Genomic DNA, 24,756 nt, shown 5'->3' on the forward strand with positions numbered 1-24,756 from the left:
GGCTAAAATTCTAATATAAAAACACGTTAACAATGCCAACTGATTATCAATTTGTCGAAATAAGTTTTAAAATAGTCTCTAAAATTGTACTTGAATTTTAAAGTAATCTCTGAAATTAATAATTACTCAAATTTATATTTAAATTATTATACTCCAAAATTCATAATAGTCCCTAAAATATTTTTCGTCTATTAAAAAGCTAAGCTGGACTGATTTTTATTAAAACGTTGTCATTTTATATAAAAAAAATAACAATCCCCTTCCAAAACTCTAATCCCTTCTTCTTTAATTCTGTTCTTCTTCTTTTTCAGCAGATCATAAAAATAAAAATAAAAATCAGTAACATAAAATATCACAAAAAATCAGCATCAATAAAAAAGATCAATCAACCTAAATAGCAAGTATCAATCAACCTAAACAGCAACAAGCACAAAAAATAGTAACAACAAAAAAAAGTCAACAATAATTACAGAATAGAAAACAGCTAAAATTAACCATTGTTGTTATATTGAAACAGGATCAATTGCAACAATCACCCATAACATTAAAGAATAATAATTAAATAACTAAAAAAATTAAAAAAAAAACTCACCATGGCTGCGAGAGAGAACCGAGCCAGAGGAGAGAAGAGGGAGGCAGAGAGAGACAGAGAAGAAATAAGAGAAGATCGCCGATGCATGAGCAGTAACAGTGACGACTAGACAGGGAGGCACAAGCGAACAGTGACGGCGAGAAACGAGATGATGTGTTGACAGAGAGGGGTTGACGAGCGGCGAGCGACGAGATGGAGGCTAGCGAGTGGTGTGACAACAAAACGAAGGCTGGCGAGCGGAACGGCGATGATAGAGAACGTTGAGGCTTTATGCTCTGTCTCTGCCTCTACTGTGTTTGAGTGTAAGAGACTAGGTTCGAGAGGGGGTGAGCGGCACGACACTAAAATAGAGGCCGGCGAGAGGCGGCGACAGTGAGAGTTGAAGAGAGCTCCATGTGTTTAACGTTGTGAGTGTGAGAGTATGGTTGAGGAGGGGGAGGGTGTCAGGTTGGGGAAGGAGAAGGAAAAGGGGAAGGGTCTCAGGTTGGGAAAGCAGAAGGAGAAGAGGAAGGAGAAGGGCATTAGGTTGGGGAAGTAGAAAGGAAATGGGAAGGGGACGGGTTGGGGAAGGGAAAGGGGAAGAGGAGCATGTTTTCTTCAATTTTTTTTTTTTAAATGACGTTGTTTCAAGGTTCCAATGATGAATGGAAAGCGTCTTAGGGACTAGTATGAGTCCCGGAGTGCAAGTTCAAAGACGAAATTGGGTAGCTATTAACTTCAAAGACTATTTTGAGATTCGAGTACAATTTTAGAGATCAATTTAAGACTTAACTCTCAGTCTATCTTAATCATAATTGTTAAAATCGAATTGGACTTATCGGTTTAATTAAAAAAAATTAGCGAATCAAATTCTAAATCAGTTTGATATAATATTTTGATCGTTTAAAAAAAACGGTTAGAATCGATATAAACCGATCAAAACCGATACAAACCGGTAACAATTAACAAAAAAAACTTTTTTTAAGTTTAAACTTGAATTCTCTTGCATGTGCAATTTGACTGTTTAAGTACTATTAGGCCAAATTGCTTTTTATTATATTTATCCTTTTTTTTAAATATAAACATATATAAATTAAATTATAATTTTAAATTTATATTTATTAATTATAATTTAAATGATTTAATCAATAACTCACTAATTGAACTAATAAACTAATAAACTATTGATTTGACCGATTTGATTATCAAAAAAACTATTGTCTTAACTGAACAGCCACTCATCAGTAGTGACTGATGACTACTAACTGATCTACTCCAATCGACCTTCGACCAATCTCCCTCAAACCGCTCCACTCATTAACCCACTATCCTTACCCCAATCGAATAATCAAGCCCAATTGCCTTAGCTTCAACCGAAACAAAAAACAATTCATTCAAGTAGTTTTTCCATAAAATCCTTTCCTCACTGAGAAGCTAAGGTATCACTAACTACTCTATCTTGAATGTCATGGTAGCTGCCATACCTACTTTGAAAGACTAGAAATCCAGTCTTGCAAGTGAACTCAGATTGAGAATTGACATTTTCTTCAACCTCCGAGATCCATAGCCATTGAAAACTACCATTGACCTCTCCACAACTTTTTCTTGTGTATGTGTCATCGTTAATAATAACTCATCAATTATGTTAATTAAGTGTACATCAAAATTAATTATTAATATAAAATATATATTAAAAATCAATTAATATTTGTTTCCATTATATACACAGACATAGATCAAGCTTGATTCAAACTTACTGTTTTTGCTTCTTTGTGAAATTAACTTGTTTGTGTAGCGAAAACTTTTCCATGGATCTTAAAAGCAGTAATCACTACAAGAAAATTGAACATTTGTAACAAAAATTTTGTAACAAATTTAAAATTATTATAAAAAATTATTCTTTTATAACAAAAATTAGTAACTGTTATATAATAATAATGTTTTGTAACAACAATACAATTTGTTACAAAATGTTTTGATATTTTATAACGACTTGATTTTTTTGTTACAAATTATATTGGCTTTTGTAACGAACTATTATTTTGTTGCAAAATTTTAAAATATTTTGTAACAAAATGTCCATTTGTTTCAAAAACTCCAATTATTTTGTCACAAAATTCAATATTGTTTGTAACAAGTTATTTGTTTGTCACAAAATAAAAAAAATTTTTGTAAGTAAAACAATTATTTTAAAATGCTAAAATCTCTAAGATAATTAAAAGAATTAAATAATTAAATGATTAAAATCTCTAAGATAATTAAAATAATTATTTTTATAAAAGAATTAAAGATTAAATGATTTATTTTTAAAAATGGTATATATTATTTTATATTTTTTTATAAAATTAATATATAATTTTACTAATAATTAAATCTTAAATATTGATTAAAAATTAAATTTTTAAATTAAAAAAATTAATTATTAAACATAAATAAAAATAGTTAAAATTTAAAAATAAAACAAATATAAAAAATAAAAATTCTAATTCTAACCCTCACCTTTATTTTTTATTTTGTTGTTTGCCATCCTCGTCCATTTAAATAAAATTTTGAAAAACTCCCTTAAGTATAAAATATAGAGTTCTGGTTTTTTCTCTCTCTCTACTAGTCCTAAACCCACCTTAACCTAACACTCATCATTAAGCCGGTAAAATCTACGATTGTTAGAAAATAAATAATAAATTATTTGTATTGTGATTTATTATAGTTATTCATGGTTTTATTTTCAAAAAATTATTTATGTAAGATCTGGAACTTTTAAAAAATCCTATTTTGAGTTGATTCCAAATTTATTTATTTATTAACGATTTTATTTTCAAAAATTATTTCATTGAGAATAATTAAATCAAGTTTTGGTAATTAAAATAAAAATTTTACTAAATTTTATAATTATTGAATAATTTTCTATATTTAAATTATAAGACTTAGTAGTTGTAAAAAAATTATACTATTTAATTTAAATAATTGAGATTTTAAAATTTAATACTTTAATTTTTATAATTAATTATATCATCTTATATTTTAAATTAGAATACTTATTAAGAATTAATTAACAAATTGATAATTTAATTCATGTTTTAAAGTAATTTAAAGAGATTAAATTATATTTTAATGAATACTCTATTCCCTAATTTAATTAAAATTACAAACCCTTAGGAAAACCTAACCCTAGAACCCCCACTCCTCTTCAGCGTGCACATACACCCAGCCACACAGGGGTCACCTGTTCCACACACCTACACACAGAAATATGAAAGAAAGAAAGAAACGAAAGAGGGAAGAGGGAAGAGGGAAGAGAGAGTCGCGCCAGGAGAAGAGAAGGGAGGAAGGGGGCTGTCTGCAGCGCCATTGCGCCGTCGCCACCTTGGAGTCTACCATTCGTCGCTGCCCAGTCGCCGTTCTGCTTTCTATCAACCCGATTCTGTAGCCTGAGAAGAATCACGAAGAGGAGAGAGAGCGTGTGTGAAGGGCAACGCCACCACGAAGCCGTCGCCGCTGTCATCATGCTCCGCCGCTGTCGCGTCTCACCAAGCCGTCATCATCGTACTTCCTGGTGCCGTCGGTGGAGATGTGTCTTGCCGGATCTGTTGCTGGAAGTCTGGAGGAGAAGTGTTCTTTCAGATGGCAAATAACTGCAAACAGCGACAGAGCTTCTCTGACCCTCAAGGCCTGAAGGACGACGGCGACAACGACTGCTTCTTCCGCTGGTCTTCTTCTCTTCTCTAGCCCCTGCTCAAGTTCAGTTCAGGTAAATTATATGTTTTGAATTTCTAATTAGGGATTTGGTTATTAAAATTTCTTATTAGGGATTTGATTATTGGAATTTATGATTAGGGATTTAGGGTTCTGATTATTGAAAATTTGGAATTTCTGATTAAAATTGCTTCTCTTCTGAAATTTGGAATTTGGTTATTAGAAGTTCTGATTAGGTAAATTTGAAATTTGCTTCTCTTCTCTTCTTGTTAGTGAATTGTTCTGATTTTGTTCTTCTTGAGTTCCTGTTAGTGTTTTGATTAAGGCTTTATAATATTGATTGATTTTGTTCTTCATGAGTTCCTGTTAGTGTCAATCATCCAAACCCCTTTTCATGTATATAAAAAACTGTTAAGTCATGTCTTATTCCAGACTTAGATGATGGTTAATCTGATGGATGGAATGATGTATTGATTTATTATATATATGGAATTAAAATTGATGAGATGCTGTGTAAATACTAATATTTAAAGCCATCTGCATCCAAGTTATGTAGCTGAATTGATAGCAAGAAGAAGATACATGTAAAACAAAATGTGATTATTCCTGTAAAGAGATTTTCAAAAAAAAATATTATGAATTGTTAAATTGTACTGATTATAAATTTTGATTATTGAAATTTATGAATTTTGATTAGAATTTCTTATTAAGAATGCGTGTATAGTTTCTGTGACGATGAGGATGCGTGTATAGAATTTTGATTATTGCAACTTTAGAAAACACTTTTTGTTTAAACTGATTGAATGATGCTGTGTTTGATTTATTAAATGATGATGATGTTGAAAATTCTATTTGTTAGAGTGCAGAATTTGTTAAAAGGCTAAAAGCCAAGTTTCATGATTGAATTAATTGATGATACGTGCTAATGATTATTTGAGATGATGTTGGACTATTTGTTATATATGATGCAGTAAATTAATGATAATATATGTGAATTGTTTGAGTGATTTGTGGTTGGATTGTGTTGAGTAATGCAGAACTTGTTGATGTCATATGAGTATGCTTAAATGTGAAAACTGACCAAAAATGATGATTTATTAATCCTAAGTACTTGAGGCTAATTTAATCTTTTTAACAAGTCACAATAGATAAAAAAAAGTTAGAATGCAAGGTTAGAGTGAATGAAAAGTTAGGAATCAATTTTTGACCTCTCAAAACCCAAGGTTACATGTTGCAGAATTATGCAATTTCAGACAGCACTTTGTGAACAAAACTGGAAGAAATCTAGCCACTCAAAATGGGTAAAATTATTTTTCTATAAAAATTTGATATGTCTAGATTGTTTCTCTATAATTTCAGAATTTTTTGATGTGTGGTTTGGGAGATATGATTTTTAGAAAATGGTCATTTTCTGCAGAAATATTGTTGTCCGAATTCTGGAACAGCAAATTCAAAACCACATATCTCAATACTCTGAAACTCTTTGGAGGTGAAACTAAAGAGGGGTGAAATATTAAGATGTCTAGTATTTTATGTTCAAATTTCAGAATAATTAAAGTTTTGTAGAGAAAGTTGTGCTTTCTTGAAGCAGGGCTGTTCACTGTTGTGACAGCATCCTTTTCTTAAAACAAAATCATATTTCAAGAGGCATAACTTATTCTAGAGAAGTGAAAATTATCTGGGACTTGAATTGGGTGAAAGATAGATAATTCTAGTTCAAACACACCAAAATTTAGGAGAATCAAACAAAAGATGGATTTTATATGATTTTCTTAAATTGGTTATTGCTTGCTGTTTTTCTGAAGTGTACTAAATCAGTAGCCGGTTTTTTAAAAAAAATCATATAAAAGTAAATTAGGTGGCAAAAGAGATCTCTGGATTAGTGTAGCTTAGCTGCCAAGAAAGTTCAAGATAGTGTGACTTAGCTGTCAAGTTGTTATTCGGTTTTATTTTTCCATTCTTGCTATACTTTTCTATTTCCAAACTATTTCCAAAAGTCAAGTATATTTGTTATGAGGACTTTAGTGGAAATTGTGCTTTGTAGTGATTTTTAGACAATTGATACTTATGTAAATTTAATGAATTAAATTATGATTAATTAGGCCGAGTTTATATATTGAATTGTCAATTTTTGATAATTTGCATTCTTGATTGACTAGTTTTAAACTTTGAGAATAGATTCTTAAAGAATTAGTTAATTTTAACTTGTAAGTTCTAATTTTATTTTTACTCTGATGAAGATAGTGTTATATGTGATTTTTTAATTTTGGTTTTCATTGCTCATATTTGTAGGGGTACAAAATTGATGCCAACATGTTAGATTTTATATTGATTGAAATATGCTAGAAGAATCAAGAATTATAAATCCGATATGATACAATTTTATGTTAGGAAAAAATTGTGTTTAGTTGAATTTGTAGAACTTATTTTATTGTAAAAGAATCTTAATGACATGTAAGATATTCTAATTATCTATATGATTATATATTATATAAATGTTAAGTTAGCGTGTTTAAAAAATTAATTGATATATCAATTATTTAATTAAATATTTTAAAATGAATTTTCTATTTTTATAACTAAGAATAAAAAATGTTACAAAAGTAAGTAGTATTTTGTAATAAAATATTTTGACACAAAAGTTTAAATTGTTACGAAAAATATTTTGAAGATCAAAATTTGTTATCACTTTTGTAATGACTTTTAGTTTTTTGTATCAGAAAAATTTATTACAAAATATTACTTTAAATTGTAACAATTCCATTTTTTGTTACAAAATTTTTTTATAACGGAACATACTGCAACGGTCCCTTTTTTGTTACAAAATTCTTTTGTTTCAAAATTTTGATTTTTTGTAATAATTTTTTTGTTACAAATATTAATTTTTCTTGTAGTGAATTGTGATCGATCATATATACATATATAGAAGACGATGAATGCTTTAATATATGATTTGAGTAGTATTAATAACAGACTTTTTAATTAGGAAAAAATGTTTCAAGAAAAGGTACCCACTTAGTACATAAGGCAAAAAGCCTTTGGAAAGTACAATCACAGCTTAAACTAAAATAATCATAAAGAAAACTACAAGGTCAACAATCTCAGTAAAATGCACTTACATTCAAGTGTAGCGAAGGAAGCAATGAGTTTAATTTGGTAATTAATAAATGAGTTTAACTCATATGTATTTTAAAGACACATGATAAATTTATTTTTAGTAAAAAATTTTAAATTTTTTTATTTAAATAAATATAAAACAGATGTCATATTAAAAATTAAAATTTTTTGTATTTTTAATAAAAGAATTTTTAATTTATAATTTTAATATATATTCTTAAAGTATAAGATAAATAAATCCTTAATGAATTACAAAAGGGCTTTGACCTGGAAAATGGCCCCAAGGATAATAAAAACAAGTAATAAGAGTGCCTCCATAATTACGACACTTGATTCTAGCACAACCTAAAAAATTAGTTGCATCCGATACAATTTTAGCATAAAAAATACAATTAAGGGTGCCATCAATGCAAGAGTTGGATTTATAGTCATAGTTTGTTTTTTGCTTCAGCCATACATTCACAGCATCGACACCTGATACAGATCCTGTATTATATGCATTGTTTTGGCCATATTTATTACTGGTCATATCATGAATCCCCTTCTTGCAATCAAAAATGTGTTTTTTCACGAACTTACGAGCATGCGATGCAAGCTGCGAATCCCATTTTAGTGGCTTAACTCCAATTTCTGCACGTGCATCGTTGTGAGCTCTAAGATAGTCTTTTGGAGAATTTTGAGCTATTAAAAATAATGGAACTATACTTATAAAACTTATTATTACTGTCCAAATTTTCAAAAGCCTTTCCATTATCCAACTTCTTTAAAAAAGTTCTTTGACGATTGCAAACATTAAATATCAAAGTGTTACGTATAAATATAAAACATGGTTCGTTGCAGTTAAATGTACTTGAATATATACATACATGTATATTAATTTATGAGAGGATTGATAAGCCAACAATAAATAAAAATAATAATAACAAATTTTTTTATTTAATTTATAATTTAAAATTAATTTCTTTATTTATTTTTTATATTTCTTCTTTTATTCTTGTTACTTCATTGAAATGAATGGCTAAAATTTTTTTTACGAAATTCAAAAATTGGACTCCATAAAAAATATATAAAAATATAGAAAAAGTCTAGGGGTCAGTAATTTTTGTATTTTTTTGTCAGCACTTAACTATCAAAATAAAAGTGAGTGATTTCCCACCATTAAATGTAATCTCACACCATTAAAAATATTATTGTTGGCCAATTGATGATTATAAAACACCAAAATTGTTGGCCCCTAGCATTCTTTAAAAATATATATAGTAATATAATGTCAATCACTAGACCAACGGAATAATGATCGAGCCAAGAGCCTGTTCAAGTAATGCTAATGACAACCTTTGGTTGCGCTCTTTGATTGGGTCACTGGTTTTATTTGAATATGATTAAATTCATGGTTCAATTATTTATTCATTGCTCTAATAATTAACACTATATTCACTTCAATTGTTACTGACTTTTTTATTGTATATATTTAACTTCAATAATAATTTGCATATAATACAATACACATTATTCAACTATTTAAGTACATCAAACGTCAATTGCGATATTTTATTAATAAAAGTTAATTTTATACAAAATGCATGGGTGGTTGCCAATGTAAGATGGTGGCTACTATGATAAAGTTGCCTTTTTCATCTTTTTGTAAAGATGTTTTTTATTTTGTGGTTGTTATTGATTTAAAAGCGTATCATTAAAAGTGTTGTTTAAAGAGAAAATGTTACCCTTAATCGTTAACTTGGCTCTGATACTAATTTTTTAATTTCGACTTTTCTTTTAATTTCTTTTTCGAAATTTCTATTAACTCTTCATATTTTGCTTCAAATAAGTTTATAATTTGTATAGATTCAATTGGTGGTGCTTTATTTAAAGGATTTTGATAAAAATAATTTGCAAATTCATAATCTAAGGTATTGACCATTTCTACTATTTCTCTTATATTTGTTATATGATCATTTATTACTAGTCCTTGATGTATATTTATAATTCTGATTTCATATTTATAGTTTTTCAATTCTGTTTTAACTTCTATCATAATTATAGTATTCTTTTTTGCATGGATTATTGCATATAAAATCTTTTATCTGTTTGTCTTTTTCTTTAATATAATTTCTCAAATCCTCAAAAACTTCTTTTATTTCTACACTTTCTCTTGTTTCTAAATATCTTTTTAATTTTTTAACTTCATTCTCCATTTTTTCTTTCAACAGCTTTAATTCTTTTAAGTCATAATATGGTTTTCCAGGCATTTATAAATTTTTTAAGTTTAATTCCAACTTGTTTATATTTATTCTTATTTCTATCCTTTTTATTATAAGATCATCAATTTTGATCTGAAGATTATTTAATTTCCTTTTATACTCCTCTATTTTACTTTTTAATTTTTTCGCCCTTTTACTTTTTATTTTATTTTCTAATTTTTCAATCTTTTTATGCTTCATTATTTATTTTAAAATTTCTGCAAACTCTATCATCGATTCATCACTATTTTCTAGAGATTCTATTAATTTTTCTAGCTCTTCAACTTCTCTTTTCAACTTGTCATAGATTATTTTTAGAGCTTCAAATGCTCTTTGATTTATTTCAGAAAACTGTAAATAATTTAAACGATTTTCTCTTTCAAAGAGCTCTTGTTTCTTGTCTTGATAAGTTACAAATATTTCTTCTTTATTTATTGTCATAATTTAGTATTTAGGGTTTCATTTAATTTTTCGACCTTTTTTGTTAATTCTTTTATTTCAGAATTTTCTTCTTTAATCTTTAACTTAGATAAACTTAAAGGGCTATTAATTTTAAATTCTCTTATTTGAAAATTTGATGAAACCAATTTTTCTGATGGTTCTTTTAATAATAGAACTGGGTTTTCAATGCTATTTGTACACTACTTTTCAGCCACCAATTCAGTCACTCTCACTAAAATACAGTACAAAATACGTTCCGTATAAGAAAGTAAAAAAATACGATTACAGTAGCAAACGCGCTAGGAGTGGGTTTCTTCATCGCGCCAAAATCTCTTGCGCTTTCTTTTCTTCTCGCAGAAAGGGTTCCATTGCATGAACCTCAATTCTTTTCTCTTCTCTTTGATTGCGCCAACCTCACTCCTCACTTTTTTCTCTTCTCCGCAGTTTCTTCTGCTTTGCTTTGCGCCGTTTTTGGTTCTTGTTATCTTAAGGATTTGATTATAACTTTTGATTTAATGAAATCCACAAGTTCGAATGATGAGGTTTGTATTTAATTTACTTTATTTGTTAATTTTTTATTCTTGATTTGATTTTAGTTTTTTGATTATCCATGTTTTATTCCTGATTTGATTTTAATTTTGTTGATTATTTAGTTATGCAAATGCTGATTTGGCTTATGCTTTTATTTGAGCGACATCACTGATTTATTAAATTACTATACACCGATCAATATTACTTCTCGAAAAATTTCAGTAGCATAGGCCAGTTAGAAAGAGGAGCATGTCACAAGCTTATGCCAATGGAAGCATTTGCATATACAGAAGTAATTGCCTTTGATACACAAGCTTATTCCATAGGCAAATTTCTAATAGTTATGCTTCTGATATGTGGCTTCATTATGTTATTTAGATCTTTTTACATCATGTACGTTGTGTGATTATATCATGAAAAATTTATGTTATAAATTTGTGTAATAAGAAAAATATTTAGCTTCTGGATTGGAGTCAAATTAGCAGTTTACATGTTTAAAATTTCTGCATTTGCTTAGATCAGATGATGATGCTGATTCTATGAATGTGTTGGAGTTTAGTGTTATATTTGACTATTGAGTTTGATTATCATGTTTATCAAGTTTGATTATATTCAGGATCAGTGCTATATTTGACTACTGAGTTTGATTATACATGTTTACTGAGTTTGTTTATACTCAGGTTCAGTGCTTGACTACTAATTTGTCTTGTTCATTCATAGAAAATTGAGAGCATTTTTATACCTGATTTGATTTTATTAAATTTTTTATTATCTATATTTTTAGGTTGTTCCAAACATAGGAATGGCATTCTCCTCTGTGAAAGATTATGAAATTTTTTATACCAATTACGCAAAAAGGGTTGATTTTTCATGAAATATAAGAACTACTAAGTGGGATCAAAATAGACAAATTACATACCAAATCTTGGTATGTTCTAGAGCTGGTTATCAAAGATAAAAAATTAATCCACTAAAGAAGACAAATCCAACTTCTGAGCAAAATTGTAAAATTAGAATTATTGTGAAAAGGGATAAGAAGATAGAATATGTGTTAACCTTTGTGAATATCCAGCACAACCATGCTATTAGTCCTAGCATGGCAAAGACTCTAAGAAAGAACAAGAAACTAAGCTTGCATGCCAAACGGATAGCTGAGATCAATGATCAAGTTGGTGTTAAAATAAGAAACACCTATCAAAGCTTAACAACTGCTGCTGGTGGCTATGATAAATTAACTTTTACTCAAAAAGATCTTTGGAATCATGTAGCAAGAAGTGTCAGAGTGATAGAAGAAGAGAGGATGTGCAATCATTAATGCAGTATTTTCATAGGATACAAGAACAAAATCGCAACTTCTTTTACGAAGTTAAATTGGACGAGCAACATCACATAAAGCATGCTTTTTGGGCTGATGCTAGAAGTCGTGCTGCTTATGAGTACTTTGGCAACGTTGTGAGCTTTGATATGATGTACCTAACAAATAGGCATGACAATATAATTATATATTTCAAGTTAATTATATGCACTTACCTAACAAATAGGCATGACAATATAATTATATATTTCAAGTTAATTATATGCACTTACCTAACAAATAGGCATGACAATATAATTATATATTTCAAGTTAATTATATGCACTTTGGTTTTTGCATGTGTTTGATGTATAGGAATAGCAGGCAGAATAGAATGAATTTGCTGCTGCTGTGCATGATATACTGAGTTTGATTATGTACTCTTGTTTTTGCATATGTTTAATGTATAGATAGATACAATAGAATGATTTTGCTGCTGCTGTGCATGTTATACTAAGTTTGATTATGTACTCTTGTTTTTGCATATGTTTGATGTATAGGGATAGGTACAATAGAATGAATTTGATTATAGGTAGAATAGAATGAAACTGAGTTTGATTATGTACTCTTATTTTTATTATAGGTATGATATGCCTTTTGGCACATTTGTTGGGGTTAACCACCATGTCCAATCATTGCTACTTAGTTGCGCTCTTCTTTCATGCGAAGAAGAGAATTCCTTTGTTTAGTTATTTGATTGTTGGATACGATGTATGGGTGGCAAGCTGCCTATTGGCATATTGATGGATCAATGCAAAGCTATGCGGAATGCCATTGAAAAATCGTTGCCAATGACACGACATCGATGGTGTATTTGGCATATCACGAAGAAAATTTCAGAAAAACTAGGAGCATGCAAGCAATTTAATGAGATTTGTGCTGACATGACACATATTGTGTGGGATTCTAGGTCTAAGGAAGCATTTAAGAGCTCTTGGACTTATTTTATCAATAGATTCAGTTTGCATGATAATAATTGGCTAGTAGGTATTTTATATGAATTTGATTATCTTATATCTACTGTTTGATTATTTATCATTTATTAATCAATATGCCTTACATGTTTGATTATGTCCATTTTATGGTTTTAGATTTGTACGAAGAACGTGACAGGTGGGTCCCTATTTTTCTTAGCAATAGTTTTTGGGTAGGCATGAGTAGCACTCAAAGGAGTGAAAGCAGGCACTCATTTATGAAGGGCTACCTAACCTCAAAGAGAAACTTGCAATAATTTGTAACATAATATGACAACTGTCTTGCAAATAAAGCTCAACAAGAATATGAATTGGATGCTGCCAGCTTCAATACCATTATCCCTTGTGCTACTATCTCTGCTATTGAAAAATAGTTTCAAAAGGAATATACTCATGCAAAGTTTAATGAGCTTCAAACGGAGTTTAGAGCAAAGGCTAATTGCTTTTCAACAAAAGAGCATGAAGAGAGATATGTTGTTACTTACAAGGTTATAGAAGAGATTGAAAATGGTAATAAGATGTTTGATGTTACTTACAAGGTGTCGTTTGATTCTTCAACTTCAGATGTTTCTTGCCAATGCCATCTTTTTGAGTCAAAGGGAATCTTATGCCGCCATACTCTTTCAGTCCTTGGTCTTGAAAGAGTGAAGAAGTTGCCAAATAAATACTTTCTTGATCGGTGGAAGAAAACTTTAAAGCGCAAGCACAGTAGCATCAAGTGTAGCCATGATCCAAGTCGTTTAGAGCCTATAAAGAAACGTTATGATGAGATGTGTAAGCAATTTTACAATATTGCTGAAGTAGTCGCTGCATCCGAGGAGCTCACCGAGACCGTACATCGTATACTAGACTCAGTTTGGGTTATATTGGTGGAACCAAAGGCCTCTTCAATGGATAATGTAGATAATCAAAATTTGAATGAGGTAGATGAAAATGCAAATAATTTAGAGATTCATAACCCCCAACAAGTATCACGAAAAGGTGGTAAGCGTAAGAAAAAGCTTTAATCTACTGTAGAAAAAATTGTTAAACAAAGAAGGAAGAAGCATACAAAGAACGTGAAAGAGAGATCACAGGCAAGTTTAGTGTTTGATTAATTTTATTATTATTGCTAAAATGCTCTATTATCACTTTATTGATTGCTATTTTTTTTTAGCCACTTGTGGAGTTACCTTTAGAGTTAAGCATTACCTCTAACCAACCATATGACTTTGTATTCTTGATGAAGTCAATGCAACAAAGCCACCATTTGAAAAAATAATAGTTGAGCATTAATTTTTTTAATTTTTATTAGTTATTATTAAAATAATTATATAATATTTAATATAATAAATATATAATTATGATTATTATATATATAAAATTATGAGTGTTATCTCAAATGGAATAACTTAGTATTACCGTTTCAAAAAATAGAAGATATTATAAATAGATAGCTATTTTTACAATTAATTTTTGATAATTTATTTTCGACTATCTACATGCTATATTGTTAATTAAAATGTACTTGCCATTATCTTATCATAATTAAAATACTTTTTCATAAATTAAAGAATAGAAAAGTCTAGGGGACTAGCAACCTTATTAAATTCTGGCCAGCATGTAACCAGCAAAAGAAAAGTAAGTAAAAAATTTTAACAATGTCATGTTACCACCAAATTAAATGACTTTTCGATATATAGTATATATATATATATATATATATATATATATATATATATGAACACATTTGATTGCGATAAAATTTTTTGTTGTATACTTTATATCTGATCATAGTTATTATAGGCACTTTATATATTGGGCAAAATGCACAATTAAACCAAATGGAGGACGAATTACACAATTCTATCAAATTGAAAAATATTACCAGGATATCCCAAAAGCATATTCTTATGTAATTCGAGTCCGTCCATTCAAATGAGACAAATCAACACTAATTCGAATTAGTCCTATTCAAATTAGTAGTGATGCTTGTAATTCGAATTTGTCCAATTCAAATTATGCTTGCATGTAATCACTGGGGGGTTCGAATCAGGGTGATTCAAATTATGCATGCTAGGACGTCCCTAGTAATTCGAATCGGTCTATTTCGAATTAATTTTGAACCATAGTAGATCGAATTAATTTACATCTATTTATATATGATCCAAGTGTATATAAAGAGTACATTTAATAATATCCATAATGAATTCAATAAAGAGTACTATTTATTGTTTTCATTATGGGTATTATTAAATGTACTCTTCATTGTACTCTTTATATACTTTTGGACCATATATAAATATATGTAAATTAATTCGATTTACTATGGTTCAAAATTAATTCGACCCATTCGAATTACTAAGGACGTCCTACCATGGATAATTCGAATCATCCTGATTCGAACTATCCTAAGACTACATGCAAACATAATTCGAATTGTTCAAATTCGAATTACAAGCTTCACTGCTAATTCGAATAGGACTAATTCAAATTAGTGTTGGCTTGTCTAATTCACTGCTAATTCTGAAAGATTCATCTAATGTTTTTTACTTTGGTAAAATTGTATAATTTGATCTTCTATTTAGTTTAATTGTACATTTTGCCCTTATATTATATATATATATATATATATATATATATATATATATATATATATATATATATATATATTATGTCCTATTATAATTTATACATAATTTAATTAATTAAAATAAAAAAAATTTAAGAATTTAATGGTTGATTGAACTTTGTTTGCCTCTTTTATTTTAACTCTTAGGTTGATTATTTTAATCAAAATATATTTTTGTAAGTGATTAAATTTTTTTTCATAAAACAAATACAAAAACAGTGTAACGATTTAAGTAACATTGATTCAAACATATTTCTCCTATAAAGTAATGAAAATGTAAGTAGATCATATCCGGTTAAATTTTTTTTTAAAAAAAAAGAGCTAGACGTATTTTGCGGCGGTTGAAAAAACCACCACTAATAGCTTATTTAGCTCCACAATAATCCATTTTGCGGCGGTTATACCAAAACTGCCGTAAAATGACAAACAATTGGCAGCCCTCCTCTTATCTGCCGCATCAACCGCCACCAAAAAACCGTCGCAATCTGTCTTTTTTGTGTAGTGATAAGAAAACTTTTAAAAAGGAGATTGAAGACAGGCCAAAATTCTAATATAAGAACATGTTAACAATGCCAATTGACTATTAATCTGTCCTAACTATAGTTGTTAAAATTGGATCGGACTAATTGGTTCGACAAAAAAAATCAGTAAATCGAGCTCTAAATTGATTTGGTCTATTATTTTGATCGTTTAAAGAAAAAAATTGGTCAGAATCAATACAAACCGATCAAAACCGATACAAACCGACAACAATTAACAAAAAAACTCTTCTTAAGTTTAAACCTGAATCCTGTCGCATATGCAGTTTGGTTGTCACTAAGTCAAGTTGCTTTTCATTACATTTGTCTCCTTTTTTCTAATATATAATATGTAAATTAAATTATATTTTTAAAAATTATATTTATTAATTATAATTTAAATGATTCAATAATCAATAACTTACTAGTTAATTAAAAAATTAATAAACTATTAATTTGACCGATTCGATTATCACGATTCGATTATCAGTTTAATTTTGACAACTATTATCCTAACTGAACAATTACTGACCAACCCCGACTGACTATCAACTAATCTACTCCAATGGACCTTGGACCAATCTCTCCCAAACAACTCTACTCATTAACCCACTAGCTTTACCCTAATTGAATGATCGAGCCTAATTGCCTTCAGCCGAAACAAAGGACAATTCATTCAAGTAGTCTTTCCATAAAATCCCTTCCTCATCGAGAAGGTATCACTAACTACTCTATCTTGAATGTCATGGTTGCTGCCATACCTACTATGAAAGATTAGAAATCCAGTCTTGCAAGTAAACTCAAGATTAAGAATTGATATTTTCTTCAACCTCCGAGATCCATAGCCGTTGAAAACTACCATTGCTCTCTCCACAACTTTTTCTTGTGTATGTGTCATCATTAATTAAGTGTATATCAAAATTAATTATTGATATAAAATATATGTTTTAATATAAAATATACATTAAAAATGAATTAATATTTGTCTCCATTACATACACAGACATAGATTAAGCTTGATTCAAACTTACTGTTTTTGCTTCTTTGTGAAATTAAGTTGTTTGTGTAGTGATGAAAACTTTTCAATGGATCTTGGAAGCAATAATTGTGATCGATCATATATATATATATAGAAGACAATGAATGCTTTAATATATGATTTGAGTAGTATTAATAGCAGACTTTTTAATTAGGAAAAAGTGTTTCAAGAAAAGGTACCCACTGAGTATATAAGGCAAAAAGCCTTTGGAAAGTACCATCACAGCTTAAACTAAAATAATCATAAAGAAAACTACAAGGTGAACCATCTTAGTAAAATTCACTTACATTAAAGTTTAGCGAAGGAAGCAATGAGTTTAATTTAGTAATTAATAAATGGCTTTAACCAATTGCATTGTGTTAAAGCCACATGAATTTATCATGAAAAGTTTTAAATTTTTTATTTAATAAATATAAAACAGATGTCGTATTAGAAATTTAAATTTTTTTTGTATTTTCAATAAAAATATTTTTAATTTATAATCTTAATATATGCCCTTAAAGCATAAGATAAATAAACTCTTAATGAATTAAGAAAGGACTTTGACCGGGAAAATGGCACCGAGGATAATAAAAACAAGTAATAAGGGTGCCTCCATAATTAGGACACTTGATTCTAGCACAACCTAAAAAAGTAGTTGCACCCCATATACTTTGAGAATAAAAAATACAATTAAGGGTACCATCAATGCAAGAGTTGGATTTATAGTCATAGTTTGTTTTTTGCTTCAGCCATTCGTTCACAGCATCGGCACCTGATACAGATCCTGAATTATATGCAATGTTTTGGCCATATTTATTACCAGCAATAATGGTCATATCATGAATCCCCTTTTCGCAATCAAAAATGTGTTTCTTCACAAACTTGTGAGCATGCGATGCAAGCTGTGAGTCCCACTTCAATGGTTTAACTCCGATTTCTGCACGTGCATCGTTGTGAGCTTTAAGATAATCTTTTGGAGAGTTTTGAGCTATTAAGAATAATGGAACTATACTTATAAAACTTATTATCACTGCCCAAATCTTCAAAAGCTTTTCCATTATCCAACTTCTTTAAAAAAGTTATTTGACGATTGCAAAAATTAAACATCAAAGTGTTATGTATAAATATAAAACATGATTGCAGTTAGATGTACTTGAATATATACATAAAGTTATATTAATTTATGAGAGAATTGATAAGCCAACAATAAATAAAAGTAATAATAATAAGATTTTTTTTTTAATTTATAATTTAAAATTAATTAATTAATTAATTATTTTATTTTTTATTTCTTCTTTTATTCTTGTTACTTCATTAAAATGAATGGCTAAAATTTTTTTACGAAATTAAAAAATTGGACTCCATAGAAAACATATAAAAAAATATATTATATTATTATATATATATAGTAATATAATGTCAATCACTAGACCAACCGAATAATGATCGAGCCAAGAGCCTGTTCAAGTAATGCTAATGACAACCTTTGGTTGCGCTCTTTGATTGGGTCACTGGTTTTATTTGAATATAATTGAATTCATAGTTCAATTATTTATTCATTGCTCTAACAATTAACATTAGAGCAATGTTAGAGGGCAGCAACTTTTGTGATTGGTAGCCATCAAATAACCATCAATGATGATCTAATGGTGTGAGATTCGTGTGAGATTTTATCCAATGACTCACCTTTCTCTGCTGGTTACATGCTGACCAAAATTCAACAAAACTGCTGGCCCCCTAGAGTTTTCCTTAACATTATATTCATTTCACTTGTTACTGACTTCTCTAATAATAATTAAGGAAAAATTACCAAAAATACTTATGAAGTTTACGAACGCTGATAAAAGTACTCATAAACTAAGAAAATTAACGCTGTACTCATAAAAGATGAATTTCGTATGACAAAAGTATCTAAACCCTAATTTTTTATTAATTTTTTAATAAAATTCCCAAACTACCCCACCCTAACCCCATTCTGTCGTCACTCCCTCTCTTCTCACTTATCCCTCTCTCAAAACCCTCACAGAATCACAGAACTCTCCTCCTACTTCCTCATTGTCGCCTGCCATCCACCTACTCCATTATTGCCAATCTCCTCCCCTTTCACTGCTTCTCCCTCTCACTCTTAAGGTGACTACAACACCTTCACCGCGCGCCTGTGACCCAACCTGAGGAGAATATCGCCGTGGTGCACCTGTTGCAGCCGAGGAGAACGTCATCGTGGCGCATCTGACCCAGCAGAGGAGAATACCATCGTCGCACACCTGAGAAGAGAGAGGGGTTATGGTGCTCTTGCATGCAGGAAGAGGGTTCGGTAAAGAGAAATCAGAGAAGAAAGGGAGGTGACGCTGTTGATGGAGGTTCTGCCATTGACGATGTTACAGCCGGCAAAGAAAAGGTATTTTTTTTTAACATTTTTTATTTCATTTTTCTTCTTTTCAGAAATTGATTTAGTTACTGTTCTATTTTTTTTTTAAATCTGCTTCTATTTTTTATGAAGGCTGAGATTGATTTACAGAAGATCCGGTTGATGGCTACTTCTACTTCTGATTTTTGCTGAAATAAATTTCAAATTTGATGAATGGATTTGTTGGTTTTTTATGGTTGATGGTTGTTTCTACTTCTAGTTTTGCTAAAGTGAATTGAAATTGGATGAATGGATTTGAAAATTTTTATATGTCGAGTATTTTTTGGTGTTTGATTGATTTGGTTTGGGTATGGATTGTAAACTTATGAGTGAATCGGTTGAGGTCCGATCCTCCACCACCACCACCACTACCATTGATTTCGGTCTGGTTTGTTGTAGGAGTAGTTTTGGACTCCATGGCAAAGATAAGTGCAGATTGTGTTATGAAAGGTTGAAAAAGTGAGTTGAGATTGAGTGTAGGGTAGTTTAGGAATTTTATTAAAAAATCAACAAAAATTTAGGATTTGAATACTTTTGTCATACGAAATTTATCTTTCATAGATACAACCTTAATTTCCTTAATTTATGGATACTTTTATCAGCGTTCGTAAACTTCATAGCTACTTTTAGTAATTTTTCCTAATAATCAACTATTCAAGTACATCAAACGTCAATTGCGGTATTTTATTAATAAAAGTTAATTTTATACAAAATGCGAGGGTGGCTGCCAAAATACCTTCGCAATTCGCATAGCACATCAAACAAGTCATGGATTTATCAGCACTTTGTTTCTGTAACGATGCCTTTCAATGTTTTATTTTGAGATTAAAAATTCTTACCATTTCTTTTCAAGTATATTTGGAGCTTTGGAACATGCAAAATAATTGGATTTTTTTATTGTATTTCTTAGAATCAGATATAATCTAATTACTATTGTAAAATAAAAATGTTAAGTGGATATATATATAAAATCAGTAATTATGTATTTATATATAAATATATATTATTTAATTTATTTTTAATATATATTTTATATTTTAATATATATTTTATATCAATAACTAATTTAATAACTGATTTTATATATACGTAACATAGTTGATTATAATGTGTCTATGAGGTTCTTAATTATCTCTTAATAATCAATTTAAAAATGAAAATTATTATTTTTCTGCTAAAAAGTTTTTCCTATATAAAATTAAAACATCAAATAACAAAACTGTAAATAATTAGAATCAAATATACATACATCACGACGATGAATACTTTAAGGAAAAGTATGAGGAACCAATACTCTAATTGTACAATGCATACAATGAAGGGTTTAATTGTAATTAAAATTAAATTATGGATAACTAATTAATTATTTCATATTTAAAATTTGAATAAAATTAGGATTCTCCTCAATGACATCAACACAAACAGCAGCCCTAATTCTAATTTTCTTTCTGAGGTGTTTTTCTTCTTCTTTCCTTTCAGCACTGGCATCCCCTCTTCCTCCCTCATGCTGCCATCATCCACCGCACCAAACTCCCCTCGCGTCGCCCTCCTCAATCGCGCCCCAGCGGGCGCGTCCTCCCTCATATCTCCCTCTACCATGATACAACGACCCCGACCATTGTTAGCGCGGCCGTTGAAGCTCGCCACCGTTTGCTGCCCGATGGCCCCCCTGCTCACCACCGGGCTTGTTGCGATTTTGCTCTCCGCGACTGATGCTCACCAACACGATAATCTTCTCTCTGTAGTGCTGTTTCAATTTGTATGTTTTTAGTGTCATTAATTTTTTAGATTTGAATAAAAGTTTGTTGGATATTTTGTGGGTTTTTTTATCATTATTTTGATTAGTCATGGAAATTCAAGGACCAACTGATCACAACTCTCTTACTAATGGCTCTGTAAGTCTCTGTATCTATCTATCTTTTTGTATATTATTTTTATCATTATTGTATTTGCAACAAATAAGTTCTTGTTTCCGCCTAAACATGAATATGAATTCGACCATGAATAGAGAACAAAATTATTACTATTTAAACCGTTAAAATAAATCCTTTATTCACCATATTTTTTTCCTCAATTTTGTTGTGGTTTGTTGTCCTGTTGCTCATTTTTTGTTTTATCCCAAACACAATGATGTTAAAGTCTCTTTCTTTCTTCTTCTTTTATCTCTTTCCTTTATGAAAAATCGCAACAAATCATGAGAATTTTGTGGAATAATAAACGTCCTTCTTTATTGTTTTAGTCTAAAATATTTTATTTTTTCTATGTTTTGGGGTTTCTTTCTCATGAGGTTGGATGTTTAATTTACTCATTGAAAATTTTTTTTCCATGGATGAAATTTATAGAAATGATTACTTTGTAACTTTCAGAAGACCAAAGCTTTTGGGATGATATTGAAGAAGAGCCAAGGTCTTTGGGTCCTCTTGGTTTCCAACAGGTATCGAATCAGGATTGTTTGCTTATTTTGTGGATGAATATTCATTGATGAAGTGATTAACTAATCATTAAAATACTTATTGCAAACTGGACAGGAATTGATGTTTTATATAAAAATATGGTCGGTTGAAATTTTTATGGCAATTCTTGTATAGTTGTATCACCTAATGATAAAATTCTTGTCTTTTGTTCTAAACCAGTGCTATCATCAGAAAAATATTTTTGACTACCATATTCTTTCATTGAACTAAACTACACTAGCCAATAGCAACTATGGAATATATCGAAATTAACCAAATTCAATGGTTGAAAATTAGCTGCAATAGAATGAGAACAATTCATTATTGTTGGATGTTCATTTAACTAGGTATGCATATGCTTATTTTCATTTTTAGGTGGATGTTTAGTTGATTGGATTGAATTTTAAGTAGATACAATTTATTCAATGTTAAATTCCTGATCGATGACAAGGTTTTTTTGTGACAAATTATTGAAGAATTTCAATCTTAGGTATGAACACATTCCTCTAACTCTGCTCATCAAATTTAAGGCTCTTAACAGAATAAATGTTATGAGTTGTTGCAGATTGTGTGGATGAAATTGATGCACAATAGGTCTTTGGATATGCCCTTTACAAAGATGGGGAAAATACCAAGCTCTCTTATCCCTTGGAAAAGTTTAGTTCTGATATTTCTGATAAAAGCTTTCACAACGGCCATTTCATCCAAAGAATGCTAGCGAAGGCTTCTTCTCTTCCCAAGTACAATTTTCTCATCAAAGTTTAGGTCGGATGTTCATTTTACTAGGTAGGTCGATAGTTATTTTCATTCTAATTTGGATGTTTATTTGATTTGGATTGAATTTAATATAATTTTGCCTTATTAGAAGAATTTGTTAAAAAAATATTGTGAACATGGTGTCTATTATAAACTAAAATTTTACTAACACGCTTAATCCTGTTTAAGTTAGTCATTTTCTTGGTGGTTTATATTGCTGATATTTATGTCGTAGTACCATACGTTACTTAATTCCTTTGGTTGGTTTTTTGTTTGTGTTCGATTGCAGGTCGTGGACGTGACGGACGTGACTGAGCTAGAAACTGATAAGACAGAACTTAGTCATATTGTAGAATTGGATTTAGTGTGTGTTTGGATTATAGTTTACAAACGGAAGTTTGAATAAAATTGATTTTGCAAACTTGATTTTGATGAAAAGTAAGTTTGTGTTAAAGTGATTTATGTTTGGCAATCTTTGCATCAAAATGAATTATAGTAAAATAAATGTTGTTTGGATTATACTACTCAAAATCACTTTTAGATAAAAAATTACTAAAATAGACACCAACCTAAATAATTTTTATATATTATCTTATCATTTTAATTTAGATAATTGAATAGATCTTATTAATTAATTCTATAATAAAATTAATATTTATACACTAAAATAAAAATAATATATAAAAATTGGTAAAATATATTTTTAATTAAAACTAACAAAATATAAATTTTAGAGAGTACTAAGAATAATAAAAAAATTAAATATTTATCTTGGTAGTAATTGAAATAAATAAAAAAAAATTATGATATTTTTTATATAGTATATTTTTAGTACTCTTAGTACTCTTTTTTAGTATGCTATAATTTATTATTATTATTATTATTTATAATTAATTTTTTGTTTAATTTACTTTACTTAATAGAATCCATAAATCATATTATAAAAAGATAATAAAAATAATACAAAAAATTACAATTATAAAAGTGTATAATATCAAATAAATAATTAATAAAAATAAAAATAATAAATAATAAAAAAAGAGAGTTCATGTAAACAAAAATAATAAGAATTTCATAAATAATATAATAACATGCATAAAGGATAAAGTTGGTAAAAGGTAAATAAAGATGGAGTATTGATGGTTAGAAGCCCGTTGGTGAAACGCAGAAGCTCAAAATTGTAGCTTCTTGTAAACCATAGTTTTGAAAGCAAAATCACTTCTGCGTTCATGAATCAAAAATTTGCCAAATCAAAAATTGAAGCTTTCAAGAAGGCTAAACGTACTTCTTCTCTTGTAACGCGTTTGCGGTTTGCCAAACACACCCTTAGTGTACCATTCACTGAGTTCAAGTATGCTTGGAGTTGTTGCAGTTAGATATCAGTGATTAAATTAGAACACGGTTATGTGATATTTAGATTTGTAAAATAAATACTAGATTGTATTTTTCTTTAGCCATTTAAACTAAGTCGGATGTTCATTTTACTATACTTGCATATGGTTTTTTCCATTCTAAAATAGATGGTTATTTTCGGTATATTATTTGTCCTTTACTTGATTTCCTGCTTTTTGTTTGCACATGGCCTGCAAAATTTTTTTATTATGTGGATTGAATTAGATTTATTTTAATGATCTCTAATATATGCAACAATACCATAATAAAATTTAACATGTTCAGATTGGCAAGACCTTTTGAAGAACAATGAAAAGAATTGAAATTTTGCAATCCACACAGATTCTATGACTATCTAATTAATATTATATGAAATTGGAATCCATTAAAATATGGCCCTAGAAATGAGCAATCTATATCTAACATAAAATTAAAAATTAGTACAATTCTGCAATGGTTTCAAATCTACTAGTTTAATTTAATTCTAAATCAATGGTGAGGTCTAATATATATATGCTTTCACGGTATTTACACCTTACAAATATACTAGTTTATATCCGGTAACACATAAACTCAAGCAAAAAAGTTGAGCTTATTGGATATAATAACATCATTCACTTACTAACCAAACAGAGTCCCCATCTATCTAGCCATTGGTGAATTAATTAATATCATTT

At 29.2% G+C, this 24,756-nt stretch overlaps 1 long non-coding RNA gene across 1 annotated transcript; it reads left to right on the forward strand.

Annotated features, from left to right (window-relative positions):
- The first annotated feature begins 20,903 nt into the window (after nt 1-20,903).
- LOC112784301 (uncharacterized) lies at nt 20,904-23,206 on the forward strand. Its single transcript, XR_003193830.3, has 4 exons — nt 20,904-21,373; nt 21,845-21,912; nt 22,497-22,717; nt 22,977-23,206. It is a non-coding gene; the product is annotated as an uncharacterized lncRNA (long non-coding RNA).
- The last annotated feature ends 1,550 nt before the right edge of the window (nt 23,207-24,756 follow it).

Source organism: Arachis hypogaea, chromosome 20, assembly GCF_003086295.3.
Source record: "Arachis hypogaea cultivar Tifrunner chromosome 20, arahy.Tifrunner.gnm2.J5K5, whole genome shotgun sequence".
Lineage (NCBI taxonomy): Eukaryota > Viridiplantae > Streptophyta > Magnoliopsida > Fabales > Fabaceae > Arachis > Arachis hypogaea.